The following is an 18,861-nucleotide window of genomic DNA, read 5'->3' on the forward strand; positions in this document are numbered from 1 at the left end:
TCGCTCTCCACACCACCACCTCTCCATCCTCCCCTTTGTTTTGCAGGTGTCTCCAATTACCTGCTAATTTGGCTCTAATCTTGGCACAATTCTTAATAAACATGTTTATCCCCCTTAAAACCAAAGTCGTAGCGGATCCGAGCGAACACACAGCAGTGACATTCTCCTCCGCGGTGCCATTAAACAATGTGCTGATTTATTAATTCCAGTGTAAAAGTATTACAACCCAAGAGGGGAGTGAGGAGTGTCTCCCGGTGATAGATGCAGGTTGTCGGGTGGCATTTCATTATGAATTTTCTTGGTGAGAGATGAGTGCCAAGGACCAGTCAATTCAACGCAGACACCAAGAGAGAAAGAGTGTTGCTAAGAGACAGGGATGCGGCACAACTTCCATCAGGAGCTTGACTCTGACCTTATGCAAATTAGCTTCTGCCAAATCTTTTGTGTGAAAGCAACCGCAATCTGACTAATACCTGAAAAAAAAAAAAAGCTTTAATATCTAGATTCCTCTTAGAATGAAAAAAAAAAAAAATGCACTTTGGAAAGTGTAACAGTGCAACAAATCCAGACCCCGGCACACTTGTTAGGGTTTTAATTGAAATAAAGGAATGACTGAATGTCTAAATGAAGTGTACAAATGAAGACCGGGGGTTGGTCCTATAAACCTTTAATTGATTTTGTCTGCAATGAAAGTGTTTTTTTTTTTTCCTAGAAAGAATTCTCTGAAAACCATCGTTAATGTGCTTCCATTTGCTTCTTAAAATCTGGACCAGAAGACAATTTTTGCAGAGAAGCATGGATTATTCACAGGTGAGACATCAACACGGTGCAGTTCTTGACCTGCGTGTCATTTAACACCAGAATGATAATGATGGTTGGGGAGGGGGGGTCGATGGAGGGGGAGGGCAGGGAGGTTGCGACCTGTGAAAGGGGCCGTATCAGGTTGTGGCAAGTAACCTGAAGTGGACGCTGATAGTGGCCTTTTAGACATGCCAGGTTTGATCCTTTCACCGCGGAGGAGGGAGAGTTAATCAATAGCCAGAGTAGATCAGTGATATGAGGTTACTGTATGAGCAACCAGCAAGCAGCCAAACAACAACATCCACACGCTGCTTAATTGGCTGGACATTTGACGGGGTCGATAGGAGGAAGAGAAAAGGTCCAGTTATCAATAGGAAACATTTTATGAGCACCATGTCGCAGAAAGTAAAAAAAAAAAAAGAAAAATCAAATCAATCGTATATTGATTCCACATTATGTTATTGGCCCTTTATGCAAAGAAGCACATGGAAATTTAGATCACAGCATGCCCTTCACAGATTAACTTGTGGTGCAATAAACACAACTTCAAGCACGGGCATAAAATAGCCATTATAATCAAAGCTGAGTGAAATATAGATCCCTTTCCTCTCGCGGTTCTTCATAATATCCAGAGAGGGAGGAGAAGAGAGGGAGGAGAAGAGAGAGAGAGCGAGAGAGCGAGAGAGCAATACACTACCGTGTTCAAAGCCAACCTTGTCAATAGTACTCACAGTGGGCTAGGGGAGTGTAATAGCACTTCCCTGATTCTACATTGATATCATATAATCCAGTGTGCCCTGTTTCAGTATCATATTTATCTAACCTGCTGGGGGACAGGGTAAGGGGGACAGTGTCCCTGCTGCTAGGAGCAGACACATTACACACTGCCTTGTGTATTCTTATTGATTACTCCCACCCCACAGCCCAGGGACCATAATTTAACTCAGCAGGCACTACAGTTAATACTGGAATTCAAACATTCCATCTACACTTCAAGAGACAAAAACAATTGACACTTTAAAAATGTGCAGGGCCTCTCTAAATGGGATCTGAAGGGAGAGGATCTCCATTTTCTGGTGCTTTTTTTTCTTCTTCTTCCTCCTCACTACTCCAGTCTCCTGCCTGTGCAGTCACCGTATTGTTTCAGAGCAGAGCTGTGGATAACATGCTTTAAAATAATTCAATTTAATTTCATAAAACTATTTGTTTTACAACCCCCCTCCCCCCAGTTAATGTCAAATATGTGGATATAATAATAATAATAAAAAATAAATAAACGTGACAATAAAAAGCAGGAAAAATGTTGAACTATATTTAATCAACTAGAACTTCAAATGCAATTTTGGAGCATGAAACATTTAAATATAAAGACACATTGATTAAGTACTTTGGTAACAGTAGTGTCATCAAAGGCATATATCTAGTTCCTCTGCATTGCTTTAAACTTCACTAGAATGAAATAAGAATAATCACTGGATAAATGAAAAATTTAACAATTCTTTAATTTACAGTTTTCTTTATAAAATTGTGTTCAAACATCCAAAAACTCCTGTAAGATCCTGTCTGTGAACACGTTGCTGTTAACTGGTTGACTAAAGCCATCAGAGGGTCTTCAGATCATTATTATACGTTCAACAACCCGTCTAACGGGCCGATCAGGACGACCGGCTATAGTCCTGACATTCATGAAACCATGTTGAGGATGTTAACATGATGTTAACGTGATGTGGACAAAATGAATATTAATGCCACAGTAACATTTTAAAGCTAGACTTATGTTCGCCCCATTAAGGTAAATGTAACATATTCTATAATATTGAGCAATTTTCTGTAGTTTGAAGTTCTCAACGATGTAAGATCATACATTTTTACTCATCATTTATTGAGAACTGAGAATATTAGCATCTATATAGCGATAACACTGCAAGACGATAAACTATATTCTTGAATTATAGACTGACCAACTAAGATTAATAAATAAAAACATTAAATGGTCACCATGTCTACAGGAAATGCCTTCACCTACAATTCAGGTAATGAATCTAAAGACAATGACAAATGTTATAAAATGTTTTGATAGTGATCAAACCTGATTTTTTGTCCTAATGGATGAATGTGAAGTCCACACTGCCATGCCTTTTTAAAAGCTGAAATGAGCATCAGTGGGGATTAATATGCATTAATTAAATTGACTCTGTTTCCTTTAATGAGAGGGAAAGGATTTGATGTTAATGCTGTTGATCTCACAGAGGCTTCAATCCACCTAATTAACCAGCATTTTTGCAACACACTAAAAATAATCAATAAAGAAGGATATTTCATCGCTGCTATGGGTTGCATGCTCAGATATTCGGATAATTAAAACGCATCACATGCTAGCTCACCTTAGCAATGACAGATATGGGCTTTTCAGTTTGTAAACATGTTATTTTTCCTCCCTTTTTGGTGGTGGAATAATTAAAACATGGCTGTTTTATCTCAGCTTTTAGTCGTCGTGTGTCAGCACTCACTGTTGCATCTGTGTGGTGTGCAGAGATAGAGCGTCTGTGGAGGGCCAGGGAGCAGACTCCAGAGATCCATCCATCTCAATCTGAGGCTACAGCTGACACCTTACAAAGAGGTACAATTAATAAGGGCATTATCTAGCAGTAAGCAACAATAGAGTCCTAACGCAGAGACACCAACCTCGGGAGGCCCGGAGAGGAGAGAAAGGGAGCGTGTGTGTTTATGGGTGGGGGGAAGGACGGACCTGAGTGCTTCAAAATGGGGATGCATTACAACCGATGTCTTCACAACAAGAATGACAATATATTATAACCGAGCTTTTATGACAGATGCTACCAGCTGCTTTGTGTGCTTAATGGGTCACTTCCAGCAAGCTCATCCTGCACTCTTTAGGTAATAAACATCTTGAAATTCCCCCAAAAATATGATGTAAATTAAAATAATTCATATATTTTAATTATGTGAACGACTAAATAAAGGTTTGAAAAGAGTGTTTGATGACAGCCGTTCAGTTTTGGGTGTCTTAAAGAGGAAATCTGAGCTATCAAATCCAGCATAAAGTGATAATGGAGCTCTCATGAAAGTGTGGTATTAGTGCGGGTTGAGTGCAGCCCTATGGTTCACAGGGGAGAGGGTGGAGACGCCGCTGCACTGACATTTACAGCAATCCAGGGGTTGTTTGTGGTCACTGGACTGGAGACAAACACTGAACCCAAAGGTCAGGGGTCGGGGCTAAATTTCATCCACTGTGGAGGTCCCTCTGTTGGAAAAGACAAACAGAGCAAGCAGCCGAGGTGTGAAGTGTCCCTGCTGTCGGGGAAATCAATCAATCTTCATGTACAAACCCAAACCAGAGGAATACAGAGCGGCATTAACCGCCGGAGTACAATTCTAAAAAGGAACAATAAACACATAGAGAGACGTGAAACAATAGTCCGGGAATGTAATCTTAAATAATGATCTCTAATCACCGTTCCACTTTTTATAAACACAGTCAAGAGTCCTCCACAGTGATCTTTCTAGATTTCCCTGCTCGTTCCGCGGGGGGAAAGGATGAGCCTGGTTATGGATTAACGCTGTGATCAATAACGAGATAGGAGTTCATCGCTCTAAGCTGAGGAAAATTAATTTGAAATGCAGTCAAACTCTTATCGACCCAGAGCCAGGGCTTGCTTTCATTGCAGGTAGTTGATAATCCACCAATATTGTGATGAGCAGCTAATCTCTCGTTTTAAATATGACCTCCAGTGCTCATAATAAAAGTTCAGACAGGCCGTCCATTTGTTGTCCAAATAGGGGGGGGGGGGGGGACCCTGGCGGTCCTTTGTCAGCAGCAGGATTTCTCTACGATCTACTCCTCTGCTTCGATTGGTCGTCTTCACTTCAGAGTCGACAACTTAAATATCTTGATCGGTGGTTGATTTGAACTTTGTCAAACCCTCACAGAACTATCAGCATCCAGTTAAGAATCTGATGTATTTGCTCTGATTTACATACTTTGAGGGTCATCATCCATTATAAGGATTAAAATCATGATTTGAGATTCCTAATATCGAAACATCAACGCAGAAGACTATGTGATGGTGTCAACTTCACTGCATACGTCGCTATTGCAAACGGCAGTTTATGCAGCTGGTGTAAGAACTCATGCGTAAAGCAAGTTAACTCCGCGATCAATTGTCCTTTCCAATCAACCAATCAAAGGTCGCCCCTTAATGACACCAGGCTGCACTCATGATGCATCTTGGGTCACCTCCTGCCAAACATTAACCACCTTAAAGTGGTGTGATGCGAGTTTAAAATCAGACGCACCACAAAGCAGGTTAATTGATGATCAACAGAGTGTGACTCTAATGAGGCCCTGTTGCTCCCGGCCAGGCCCGGTTTACCCGATCCAGTAGATTCTCATGGCTGCTCTGCCGTCTTTGATCTTGTTTGCTTTCACACTGCTGGGACCGTCATTGTTGATTTTAATTACTTCGCCACTAAATGGTACAGATGAAAGATAGGTGTCTGTAATTAATAAAATTTCCATAAATTTGAATCACTAACCAGTCTCATTAGCTCCTGCCTTTTGTCTTGACTGAAGTTCCCATGTCATCTTTCTCCAACTCTAACTATACAGAATAATATTACTTAGGGCAGAAAATCACTTGATACGCGCCATATTTTCTGATAATCAAATTTCACTGTAGGTAATTAAATGCATCACGTACTGTATTCCAACTCCCATGATTGAGGTCGACCTGAAGAAAATGGCAATTGTTGTATTAAACCATTATAAAACTCCAAAGTCTATTCAATTAGTCATTTCAGAGAAACGCACGCGTGTCGATTTTATTCAAGCTCAAATATGTAATCAAACCGTTGAGGAAGCCATCTTTGATCATGTGTAATCAGAATCGGGGCTGTGTGGCGCGTCTCTGGGCCACTAACTAAATGAGTTGCGATGCTGCTGGCACTTACTGGGTTGGATGGCAGTCAGCTTGGCAGTAAGAGAGCTGTGGTGCGTTCACATGACAAAAAGAAAAAGGACAGTTACACAGAGGGGTATTTCGAGGAGGAAACACCTGTTGTTTTGACGCCTTCAAATATGTTTGCATTGGAAAGCGTGGACTCTGACTTCAATTCTGATCAGAACTATGCTTTGAATATGATCCTGACTGTTTAAATTGGTTCTTATTTAGAAGTGAAGCAAATATAGAAAATGAAGTTTCCAGCGAAACTCTGTAAAATCGAGAATACATACATATGTTTTTCTTCCAGGCATCACGGTACTGACACCAGCCATTTTTATTCAGTAATGCAATCATATTAATAATTCATCGCATCACATTGTAAAGAAATCGTCACTCTAAATATAATAAAGACATTTTTTTTGTTTACCTACAGAGTAAAAATGAAGCTACTCTCAATTATAGCAGACCAGGTCAGACATGGAAGCAAGTCTTTGTTGCTTTGCGACAGAGCTCTATAATCTTGTGAGGAGCAGCCTATCATTACCAGACTGTGTGGTAATAGACTGACATGGATGCTATGGGGACCAATTGATTCCACACATCAATCAGTAGGGAAACTCATCTTAACGATTGCGGAGAAGTGGCTTGTTTGTCCTCAGCATCACGATAAATGCTAACATGGAAGCGGAGTACAATACCTGCAGCTGAATGAAGGGGCGGTTGGCCGTCATACCAACTTCATTAGATCTCCGACTTCGTCTTCCCTCTGATATGTTCACGCATGTTTAGTACCTGCAGATGTATACTGATGTTCTCCGGCTCAGATGAAATGGGGAAAAGTAATTGCCCCTCAACAAACGACCTCGTTCAGTTGTTACCTCGCCTATCGACCATATTTGGATTTAGTTATCCTCGTTAACGACGGATGTCACAGGAATTCTAATTCATCCTTTATGTGTTTCTTTGATAGTTTATTTGTTTATTACTTTTAATTTCTCTGTCTTCCATCGCACCACCTCTGCTACGTCTTCATCCGTGGACATCTGTGCCAGTTATATAAAAGACGCAGCTGGATGCTGAGAATATACTATCCTCCACTCTAAAAGGGAAGGGTCCCACCTGATTAAGAAGGGCAGGGGAAAGACTTTGGCAGGCCAATGGGAGAGGTCAAGGATAGACCAGCCAGTTTCACTCCCCCACCACATCATTTTTGTATGACAGCACCACCCTAAGGTTGAAGTTCACCCAGACTTTTCATGAACAGAGCGCTTAACGTCAAACACAAGATTAAAGCGGGGGTGTCGCATCTTGGCAGGACCAAATGAAAATATCAACTGCTAAGCCCCCCTCTGAAAAGCCAGGGGACAGGTATCTAATATTAGAGAGTAAGCCTAGTTAGCAAAGGCGGCCTGCTGCTTTCCGCGCTCTCAGTGCTGGTCAAAAGGCCAGGCTGGCTTTGGAATTGCTTTATTGGTGAAATATATTACAGTAGAGGCTGCAGAACTACCTTATTAAGAAGGCAGAGAAGAGATGCCCTCGTGACATATAGCAAGAATGTGGACATTTCCATATCGCTGAATAAAATACAATCTTTTCTGGCGTACAGTTCTGTTTTCTTTTTGCTACACAAAAGTCAATCCAATAAAAATGTTGCATGAACAAACATTTATCCAAGGAAAGAATTATTTAATTAGAATGAGAGTAGTTTGAAACTTCAAAATCAGGGTTAAAAAAAAGAAACACTGAAGAAAAAGCAAACCAAGCACACCGAGTTAATTTATGAAAGTGCCGTGAACCTCCTTTCTCAAATACATTTCAGCAGCGAGCCAGGACTCATTGTATGTGATGGATGTGCGGGAACACATTTTAGAGAGAAGCCATTTTGTTGTACACAAATGACGTGTTTTGTTCCCTCGCAGTGTAGCGACAGAAGCTGGTGCTTCAGCTCTTTAAGTGGCTTGGAAGCATAAAAGAGGCTTATCTGCCCCTCTCATTTCTCCAGCCACACAATCAGATGACCTGAAGAGAGCTAAAGAGAAACAAAGACATCTATCTATCTATCTATCTATCTATCTATCTATCTATCTATCTATCTATCTATCTATCTATCTATCTATCTATCTATCTATCCATCTATCCATCTATCTATAACTAACTGAGTTTAACTCTGAAGGACATACTTTCCCCCTCACATTTAAAATAATAAGAGGCAAAGTGCCTGACCTGACCTGAGTTCAGCCAACTCGGAGCGCAGACAAAAATGAATAGTTTGACGATAGTAACTATGGGAATATATATGGAATTTATTTGGATATTGGATTATATTTTTATGCTGCATTATTCTTATTTAAAGAAGTATGGGTATACTTATAAAATACATTTAAATAAAGAAAACATACAATCAAAACTTTCTCTTGAGGGTATTTAGAAAAATGTCCCTCACAACACTCCCTTCTGCTTTTTAGTTTGACATTGTAGGTAAATAAATGGCTTAAAGATATTTTTTATGATCCTTGGCAATGCCTAGGTTTTTCAGTAACATAGCACAATTTATAATCAGAAACTCTAGTAAGACATGAAGCTGATCTCGGAGGCTTTTCTATAATCCCTCCCCTGGAAGTGGTCTTTACTGGAAGGCTAGTTTGTGATGGGCTCACCCAGTAGCACAATGTTGCGTTGGGATACAGCATTCAGCTTAAGCCAACTTATCAACTACATTCAAAGCACATCCATTGAGCTATGTGGGGAGACTTTTTGCAGATCTATTAAAAATACTCTTATCTGTATTTAGCATATGCTGTGTATGTCAGTGCTGGCAGCTTTAGACGGATTTACACTCAAAACACCTCAAGCTATTCTCGAGCTGAAACTACTGATAACATTCTGAAACTTCTGCAGACAAGCAGGTTTTACAAATAGATAAATTCATTCAACACACTGTTATGTAATTTACTTTACTTATTGTCGTTTCTGCTGTCTTTAAATACCATTTTTGTCCCTTTTTCTGCAGTCTGTTTCTATTTTGTCTTTTAGAAATCATTTCCACTTCCATACAAATAAAGCTGATTAAAATATTTAGCAGTTTTTTTTATTGTTTGACTCCAGAGAATAAACGCATTTGCCCTCAACATTGAATATATATAGTTTTTTTATAAGTCACATTTTTGCTGTTGAAGAGTGGAAATTATCATTTGTGACATTTATTTTTTAAATTAAATTTTCATTTTGTCTTGTAAATTAAGATTGAATTCCTGCATGTGAAGCAAAATAAATAAAGCCAGCCAGTATAAAAGAATTGTTGTTGCTAGTTAACAAGAACTTTTGGAATCCAGCAGCAAATAATGTGGAAATAATCCATGCGTTAGGCTTTCAGTGCATTTCAGTGGGAAGTCCTTCAGAGGAAACGCTGGGGTTGCAGAAAGCCTCACAGTCTGTTTTCCTTTCAGTTGTCTTTCTTTGCAACAGACAAGCCCTGTTTGTACTGCCGAGTAAATACTATTAGACTGAGGCAAGCTCATATTGATTTTAACTAAAATGTAATTAAAGCTAAATTAGTTAAAATTTTTGAAAACACACAAATTGATTTTGGGGCCTTCTCATGTTGCGTGAGGCATTTATGAAGATTTAATTTTCATCAAAAGAGTTGTTTGGAGAATTCATCGATTCACAATATTAGCCTGGCTTAGTGTTCTGCTTCTCAAAGATATTTGTTGTTGTTCTGAAATGTGTTATGCTTAAGATATTTATCCATCTCTTTCCTTCAATTGCAAGCAAACTTTTATTTAACTCTGCTCCCTGGGCTGTAGAGGTTTGGCCTTTGAAGCGATTGAGAAAGAGCACCGTTATTCATGCTGCATTCAATGCCGAGAACCGAGACTCCAAAAACAGCAGTATCCTCTCATACCTGTTGAGAACACTTTCATCCTTAATGGGCTCATTAGCCACATTGTTAATTGAGTGCTATTCAGGCCAACATCAAAGCTAATAATAATTGTTTACTTATTCCTTACTTCGCCAAAATACACCCAACTGTGTCATAATGCTGCTCCCTGAGAAGGTGTATGTTTATAAAGGGACCTATGTTTCTGAATGGGCTGAAATGCAAACCAAAAAAAACCCTCATCACTAAAAGTCTCACTTCACACACTCACCATTCTGCTGCATGTGGAGACTTCACTGCTGCAGCTGGGATGGAAACAAACCCAAAACATACACTTTCCTTCCCTTGAAAATGTCAGTGAAAAACAGTCCAACATATTTATAAATCACAGCTTTTTGTGTTTAAAAAAAAATATATATATATAAAATTAAATTATTTTTATATTATAATAAAACTAAATCCAGAATTAATTAGATCAATGTTTTGAATAAATAAAAAATACATAAAATAGAAGAACATAATAATAATATCATAATAATAATAATAATAATAATATCTAAAAGCATTTCTATTTATATGTAAAGACATACATCTTATTTCCTGAGTTCTTGTCCTGTAAGTTTTCCCCTCCCACCCGCTGCTGCCACATTAGTGGATAATGGGATCCGAAAATGGAAGCTAACTCATTGGAATTAAATTTATCAGCATGTGCTCAGAGGTAATAAGCTGTCAGTTATAAAATGAAGATTTGTATTTAGATATATGATAGGAAGAAAAATGAATAGGGAAATAAATGAAGCTGCTTTACAACTAAATTACTTATTTGGAGCCAACAGACCACGAAGAGAATCACAATGATGACAATGATTATTGCAGATAATATTTCCCCTATGGAGGTGAAGATAGCAAATATGAAATAATTATGTAACGTGGGCCCACAAAGAGTTAACAGTGGGGGAATATTTGCAGAAATGTTTTGATAGAAGGGACCCAACCTTGAGGCATTATCAAATATTATAATGTAGGAAATCTAATTAGGACGGGGGGAGGGGGGGACCCAAAGATGCACTGATCAAATCCAGACTTTGTAAACTGCTAACTGACACATGGAGAATTAACGCTTACAAACAGAAATAACATAAACAACAAACATCTCCAGTCTTCATCATACAATCATGTTCTCACAATGCTAATCATCTAAATTGTGTAAATAAAAAAAACTGCGGGTAAAAAGTTTTGTTTGCATTGCTCTCATTTTAAATACAGTTACAACTTCGTGGAGCAGCTAAATATCCATTTCAAACTGAAGGATTTCTATTTTTAAAAGCCTGAGCCGATGAAAGCTGGTCTAAGTTACACCCAAGCTTGGGGCTAAGGCAGCTGAATTTCAATTGATTAGGTACCCGTGCATGATGAAAGTTTTTTTTAAATGACACCATAGTCAAAACATTTCAAAGGAAACAATCCCTACTGTATGCCAGGATACGGCAAATGTGCCAGAAACCACGTGAGAGAATGAGATGAGAGGAATGTGAACACAACTGGGCAAAACAGAAGCAAATTCAAGCACATAAAATTTAACAACATATGACAGCAGCTGTCTTATTATTGCTTATTTTCTTCTGGTTCCCCGATAACTAATTTGTAGTTTGTGTGATATGTCATTTTGTTATTTACAAGTGACTTGACGGCTTTGAGTTATTCTTATTTACCTGCTTTGTGTATTAACGAAACTATTTCTGCAGGAACAAAGATTTTTAGGAGCACTCTGGATGAGATATATAGGCGTGTTGACAAAATGAAACAGACATGATGGCCAAAAAAAACTATAAAAATAAATTTACCTAAGGTTATAGAATTAAATTGTGAACTATTTTGACAACTGCAAAACCTTTGTGTCTACGGTAACGCTGCACACTTGATATAATCGGAAAGCTGCTGTAGGTTTTAATATATATCACTTATTGAGAGAGAAAGAGATGATAGATATGCTCTTTCATCCGAGAAGGTTGGTGTAAACAAGCAAAGAAAAGTGTATTAAAAATGCTGTGTCTATAGGGCTCATGTCTGACGCCTGTCAAATCATTAAAAAGAGGAGAGGAACTGTTATCAAATGCTTGGGATCAGCAATAGTGGTGGCACATCGCTGAGATGAGGTATGTCTTCCACGGGGGCAACTTGAGGGCCTTTTGTGAATTTATAGAGTACGATAAAATCAGCTTCATATTTCTCCACGAAATCGGCTGATGAAAGCAGCCTGAGAGAGAATTACATGGCAAGAGTTTTGTCACCAGACCCATAGGCTTTATAGGCTGGGAATTGAAAAGGTAATGAGAAAAGCCATGCTGCCGGTTGGCTGTGTTTAATAAGTCATCATGCCTCTATCTATTGTTAGTCGCGCAGACCTCACCAAGATTGTGTTTTCACCATACTTAATACTCTGCCGCCAGCAGGCATTTCAATGGATATAATATATCCAGCACAGTGGAGCAAGCTAGCAGCTTATAGCACGGACACCATTACACAGAGTCGTGTGATAACGGTGAACAAAGAACAAAGTCTAAAAAATGAGACTGTTCTCCAGTTGCCTCTCTTCTTGAAGTATATGTGATTGCAATTAAGATAGATGGCTTTACCCCCCCCCCCCAAAAAAAAAGAAAAAGAAAAGCCAATTCTGGGACAATGTAATTACGTGCAGAACTTACAAGTAAAATTGTCCCTCCCTGCACATTGCACACTACAAGTAATGGCCCATACATGCTGCAAACACAGCAGCAGACAGCTGGATAATGAGTGACGTAAACGCTGCGGTCCTCGGGACACACAGGAGGCTGATGTCTTTTTCTCCTTTTTTTAAAAAAAATAAGAAAAAAAGGGTTCAACTTATAACTCATCAAACAAAGTCCAGCCATCCCGGCGATTTCTTTATTCCTCTCACATATTTTCTGTCTCAGTAAACTCAGCACACAGGCAAAAAAAAAAAGAGAGAGGGAGAAAAAAAAACAGCCTGAAGGAAAATTTAAATGTGAGCTGATGATGAATGGCTGAACTGATTTTCTTGCAAGAATTAAAGCTTTGTAATGACACTTGACATGCATTTGATGAAAGGGAGAGCAAAACTAGAAGAGAAATAAATAATAAAAACACTACTTTTTACAGTCTGTGCAATTACTGTATGACACATATAATGGGACATATTTTCTATTTTGACAGCACAGTCCAGAGCTATCTTTTGTCTGCATGTCATTGCCTCTGGCTATGCATGAAAACAACACCATTACTACACTCAAACCTGGCCAGACTGTTTGTTGTACATTTGAACACTTCCATCTCCTTACACTGTTTTAAAAGACAGGCTTGTCACATTCTCTGATCAACAAGAGTCAGTCAGAGGGATTTCTGAAACGTGTGGAGTTTTTAACATGGAAATTGGCTTTGAACCCTATCTGCACAGGTCGGCACATCTTTGGGCAAAGCTCTGCTGCTGCTGCTGACAGGGAAAATGAACCATCAATTCCTTATAATGTGGCCTGATTATTATCCTACTTACCCCCCACAAATTCAAACTTAGTGCATTTCTGCACCATTTGAAATGAGAAAAGGCCTAATATCTTTTTTTCTTCTTCTTCAAATGACAGTCAAATAGCAGCCACACCAACAAAGCAAATCCAAAGTAAGTAGAACCCATCAACAAACCACTTATAGAGCAGTGGTTTTACCAACACATTTCAACACACCACACAATGTCCAATATATGAAAAACCATCATATTCATCTGATAATAATGGGCTAAATCTGGGAGTAAATCTTCCTTTTATATAAATCTTTAGGAGTAAAAGTGACTAACAAATAATAAAATATTGATTTTACTAGTTGGTTTTTAGATTCCCTTATTATGACAATAAATATAGTAAAGTATCACTTTTTAAGATTAACATAGAATCCTGGCACCATGAAATTATTAAAAATGATATCCTACCTGTGTAGAAATGTTGATTTCAGACCCCAAAACCAAATAAAGCAACAAAGAAAAAGAAAAAAAAAAGAATAAATAAAGTTTTACATGTTATACACTCTTAACAAATGGAATGGGACTCTGACTATGACACATGATACAAACCAGAGTGAAGTTTGAGTGTGTGATGTGTGTTCAGCAACTACGGGAAGGGATCTGTCAATGTCCAATCTGGGATGTCTTTATTTGACACGATTGGTTTTGTTAGGTTTCTTGAGTCAGTCCAGCCCGCCGGTGTCCCTTTCACCCCTAAAAGCAGCTGGGCCCTGACCCTTGCAGCACTGGCCCTCAAAGCTGAGCTCTTTTCAGCCCGGACGTATAGGGAACCTCCCTGTTCCCTCCCACCAGCAACATCCCATTCAGCTGCAGAGATAACTTTATTCATCTTGTGCATCATTGTATCCAGTTGAATGCAGAAACTATGCAGACACTCGAGTGAATTGAACTAGCGTGCGTGCATGTGTTAAGGACAGGAAAGAAGGGGAGTGTTACGTCTTAATTTCTCCGTTTTGACAGAAAATGCATGCGTGGCTTCGCAGCAGCGCAAGCCTCTTTCATTTCAGCCAGAGTACTTGTACTTTGCCTAAAACATGTAATTGGAGGAAGATGGTTTTTATGATTACATGTTGGGGATGAAAATATTGCAACCGTGCTGTGAGAAATTCAATACATTTTGACAATTACACCCATGTCCACAGATGATTTGGTGTATTTCTGGTGTAAATTTACATGAAAGAGTTAAACAGCTCTTTTTATTTTTTTTATTTGGTAAACTGTCTGCTCTCCTATTTCTGATTTAGCGATGGGCAGCTGGTGGGGACAGTTGAGCTTATTTTCACCTGCCTAACACCAAACCAGCACCAGGACCACCCTGCTCTTCTCTCATCATTCATATTCAAGCCAGGGCCTCTTGACAAGTCTGCTGATCTCACTCAATGTTTTGTGATTTGGACAATACGTTTTCACTGTGTGGGCAAAAATGCTGAGGCCATCACACTTCTTGAGGCCAGTCTTGTGAGACTCAACTGAGGCAGAAGCTCTGAATTATTCCTCCTCTGTGAGAGTTATACTTGTCAGTGGCTCCGTCTGATCCCAGATAAGTCCGTTAGAGTAGAAGTAGATGGAGAAGGTGCTGTGTTTCTAGCGTAATATGCCCCAAAACTATTTCATATGCAGCTCATAGTGTAGCAGGAAGAGTAGTGTGAAAGTATGGGAAAGTTTTTCTTGTCATACAACCTACACTTCAATGTATGCATCGTGTTGCAGAGTAACAGAGTTTTTGCTTCGTCATTTTGTTTAGACATTTAATCTCATAGCTGTTTATTTGTATGTTATGAGTTGAAAGTTAGCAATGATGTCAATAAATGGAAAATTCACTGTATAATGTAAATTATATTGAATTTTCTAGGAATTGTTGCAAAAATAGTTCAGTGATGCTTTAGTTTCAGTTATGCTGAAATATTGAATCATATTTAAAATCATACAAGTTTATCATTAGATACAAGACTTTACATTTAAGTATGTGATTTAATTACTTTTTAAGTAAAAAAATATAGAAAGTTTGCATCACAACTCATGTAAATGTTTAAAACTTCTATCCCAAACAACAACTTTAAAATGCTGTGCGTTTTTTCTGCTTCACGAAGCACAATGATTCTCAAAAATATGATTATTCATAAAGAGCGCAAATATTTGGGATGTGGCCATTGGTATAAAATCCTTTTGGGGATTTCGATATCTAAAAGAGAGAGGTTTATACATTAGCGCCGTAGTTGCAAAACACTGTTGATATTCAAATGATTATTGTGCAAAATCTGGGATAAGCTTCTGTGTGAGAGCTCTTCTAAGTGCCTACAACTATTGCTAATTCCCCTCACCATTGTGGGCTGAACAAAGGCCTTAATCCCATTTCACTTTTGCAGCAGGCTGGGGCTATTTTCCCTCTCATAAACCAACAACACTCCCCCTAGCCAGAGCTGAGAGGTTCTGAGAAAGGGGCCAGTGTGTGTATACTTCAAGGCTTTTTTGTCCAACTTGGCTAGTGCTCTGCATAAACTTTTAAGTGGTCCCAGTAGGCCTCAAACACCTTTTGGCAGAAAAAATAAGCTACCACAAACTGTAAAAAGGAAACCAAACACTCTCTTAACCTGGACAATACAAAAGAAAATATATGAAGTCTTTTATAACTCAGATTGGGTCTGGACTGCAAAGAGTTAACATGTTTTTTTCATGCACTCATAAAGGAACTTTCATTCTTCTGAAAGCAGCTCTCTTTCTCTGCATTGTAAATCCTTTAATACATTATTTATAACATGGTGGTCCACTATCAAAGCAAGTGAAGTAGGACAGGATTCAGTTCTTGTACTTTGTAGTTTGGGTTTAGCTTGCAGCGGAAAATAAAACCATTTCTCTGACTTTGACATAATATTTTCCTTTGTTATTCAACCCACTTCATTTCTACCTTTCAAATTTATGGTTTAATTAGAACAGTTTCAGGGATTTTTGTCCATTCAATTATAATTACATCACAGAGTGCTAACTGCTAATATGAATACTATCGGGACATAAAATGACTTTTAAATGACAAAAATAAAACAGGTATGCCATTTAATTTAGACGCATCACCTAAAGATGATTCAACTCTGCTTCTCATTGGATTTCCTTTTAAATACAGGAGTCGTATTAAGGATGCATATTAAACATTCCATGCATAAAGATGTTTTATTTTCTGTTTAATTAGATCCTATAAAGGTCGGTGTGAGCAAAATGTGTTCAATAGGTGTTTTTGAGTGTACACGGAAATGATGAAGCTCCCTGGAACAGACAGCAATGTCACAAGCCCAGTTGTTCTGTGAGTAAGTGATGGCTTTATTCAGCTGCTGTGTCATGCGGTGCATGTGAACCAGCATGCAGACCAGCATGTGGCCTGTGTTGGCTCATGTTAGGTGTGTAGTTAGAGGGTCTACTTGTACTTAAAAAGGAGGGGCACAGCAAATACAAACCAGCCAGGAATTTTCTCCAACAGCCTGACAAACCATCCTCCTTTAATCTTAATCAATTTGACACCCATGAAGTGCAAACAAATCACAAATTTGTCAGTGTACACAATACAGTGTAAAGAATCTTCAAATTACATGCGGCGTAGACAAGCTGCACCCCTTGCTGCAAAGCTGCTGGGTTGAGCCATCTAAAAAGCTCCACATCAGCCAGATCACATTTGTGCCATTGACTTACAGTGTAATAAAGAGGATATCTTTGCTAAGATGCCCACTGGAGTGTAGAACTGTTAGCTTAATATCCACTGGGATCCACGGAGGTGAGTGTAGCCTTTCACATACGATACTCAGTCCTGGAAAAGTGATACATCTTTGCTTGATGTTAATGGTTTGTAACATCCCATGATAGCAAAATGTATCCCCGGCAAATCTGGATTAATGATATTTCCTTTGCCCAAGTTGACAAAAGGGAAAAGCCACTGTTAAAGTATTTTTGGATCTTTACATATGCACACAGTGAATTATGTATACAACTTGACCAATTCTTACAGTATCTGCACAGAGAACCACCTGAGGCTTTGTAGAGGGGTTGGGGATTACTTGCTTTACCTGCTTTCCAATGACTGGCTTAAAAAAACCCAAAAGAACATATTTGCATGCTAAATGCAACTACCCAAATTAAATGTTTTATAATATTGATTTACAACATAGAAACTACTCTTTTAAACTAACCAAACAAATCATGTAAGGAGAAATCGTCCAATATCTGGTGAGAAGGTTATGTGAAAATCTTTCCCCACAGAAAATGTACAATCATCTGCAGGGTGACCTGATTCATTTCACCAATATCCATTCATAAGTGTCTGTTGCAAAAGCAATCCTTACTAAAAAAGTAATAGATGTGCCCTTTGAATGAAGTGATCACAGAACCCACTAAGATACTGGGAAACACTGTGTGAGCTTTTGGTAAAAGCGTAGTGGACACTTGTTTTCCTGGTTTGCTTTGCAGCTACTTCTGATCGCCTTCTGGCTACAGAACAATAGTGTTTTTTTTAAAGAACGAGTTTTGTGAGTTTCAAAGTGCATTTTTGGCAGTTGCCTTGAAAGTTAGAAAAGATAAAGTCAAGTTTTTAATATCAGTATCTTAGAGATGCTTCCTTTTAATTCCCATCACAGTTTTTTTTTCTAAGAAAGATCTATTAGTTGAAGGTTGAATCTGTATTTTCAGAACTAAAAACCACTTTGGATGGTCAAAAGAGGGAAAAATTATTTTTCGATCGACCAGCATCGCCAAGTTTGTTGTTGTTAAGTTGTTGTTTTACTGTAGTCAGGAACTGAACCTGGCTATCTGCTTGTATGTATTTTATATCTTTGTTTACTGAGGTTATTGTTATTACCGCTATTTTGAGACAGTTGTGACACTTGGGGCTAGCGCTGTTTGGCTTGCCACCATGAAGAAAACCTCATGTAATTATTACATTGTGTAGTTTAGTGCAACTTAAAATCAATAAAAAAAATGAAGATGTGGCAGTGAATGCTACATACCAAACCATGTTGTTATAGTTACTCACCTTTAGCCATACTAAATTACAAACTATTTTAACATATTCTACATTATATATTCTATTCTTTATAGAACTACACATTTGTTAAACAACCATTTGTTAATGTCTTGGATTAGTTATAATACTGTGGAAACATCTGGCTATGGGAGACTACTTAATAAAGGCTGAAAAAGTCTGGAGCATCGTGTTATTTTGGTTTTATTATGCTGGTGTGAAGGCATTATGTCATAAAGAATCATAGTAGTATGACATAAAACGGTGTCATAAAAAATCATAAAAAGTAAACCACAAAAAAATCTAAGTTTAGTATAATATAGCAACCATAAAAATCACTTTCAAAACATTTTAGTATATAATGTCATGAATGATGTTAAGAAGCAATAGTATAGCATGCCATGGAAATATAATAAAAGGTCATATTATAAAGTGCCAAAAAGTAATATTGTAGTCACAGCATGTATTATATTCATGGAAATATTCAATAAGTATAACGTTTTAAAAAAGTAATAGTATTGTGTGTTAAAAAACTCATTCAAAGAGTCATAGTATAGTATGCCATAAAGAAGTCATAAGAAGAAGTAAAACAAAATCATAGTATGGTCTAATATATCACATTCAAAAACATCATGTCATAAATAAT

The sequence above is a fragment of the Eutrigla gurnardus genome (genome assembly GCF_963514095.1).
Source record: "Eutrigla gurnardus genome assembly, chromosome: 9".
NCBI lineage: Eukaryota > Metazoa > Chordata > Actinopteri > Perciformes > Triglidae > Eutrigla > Eutrigla gurnardus.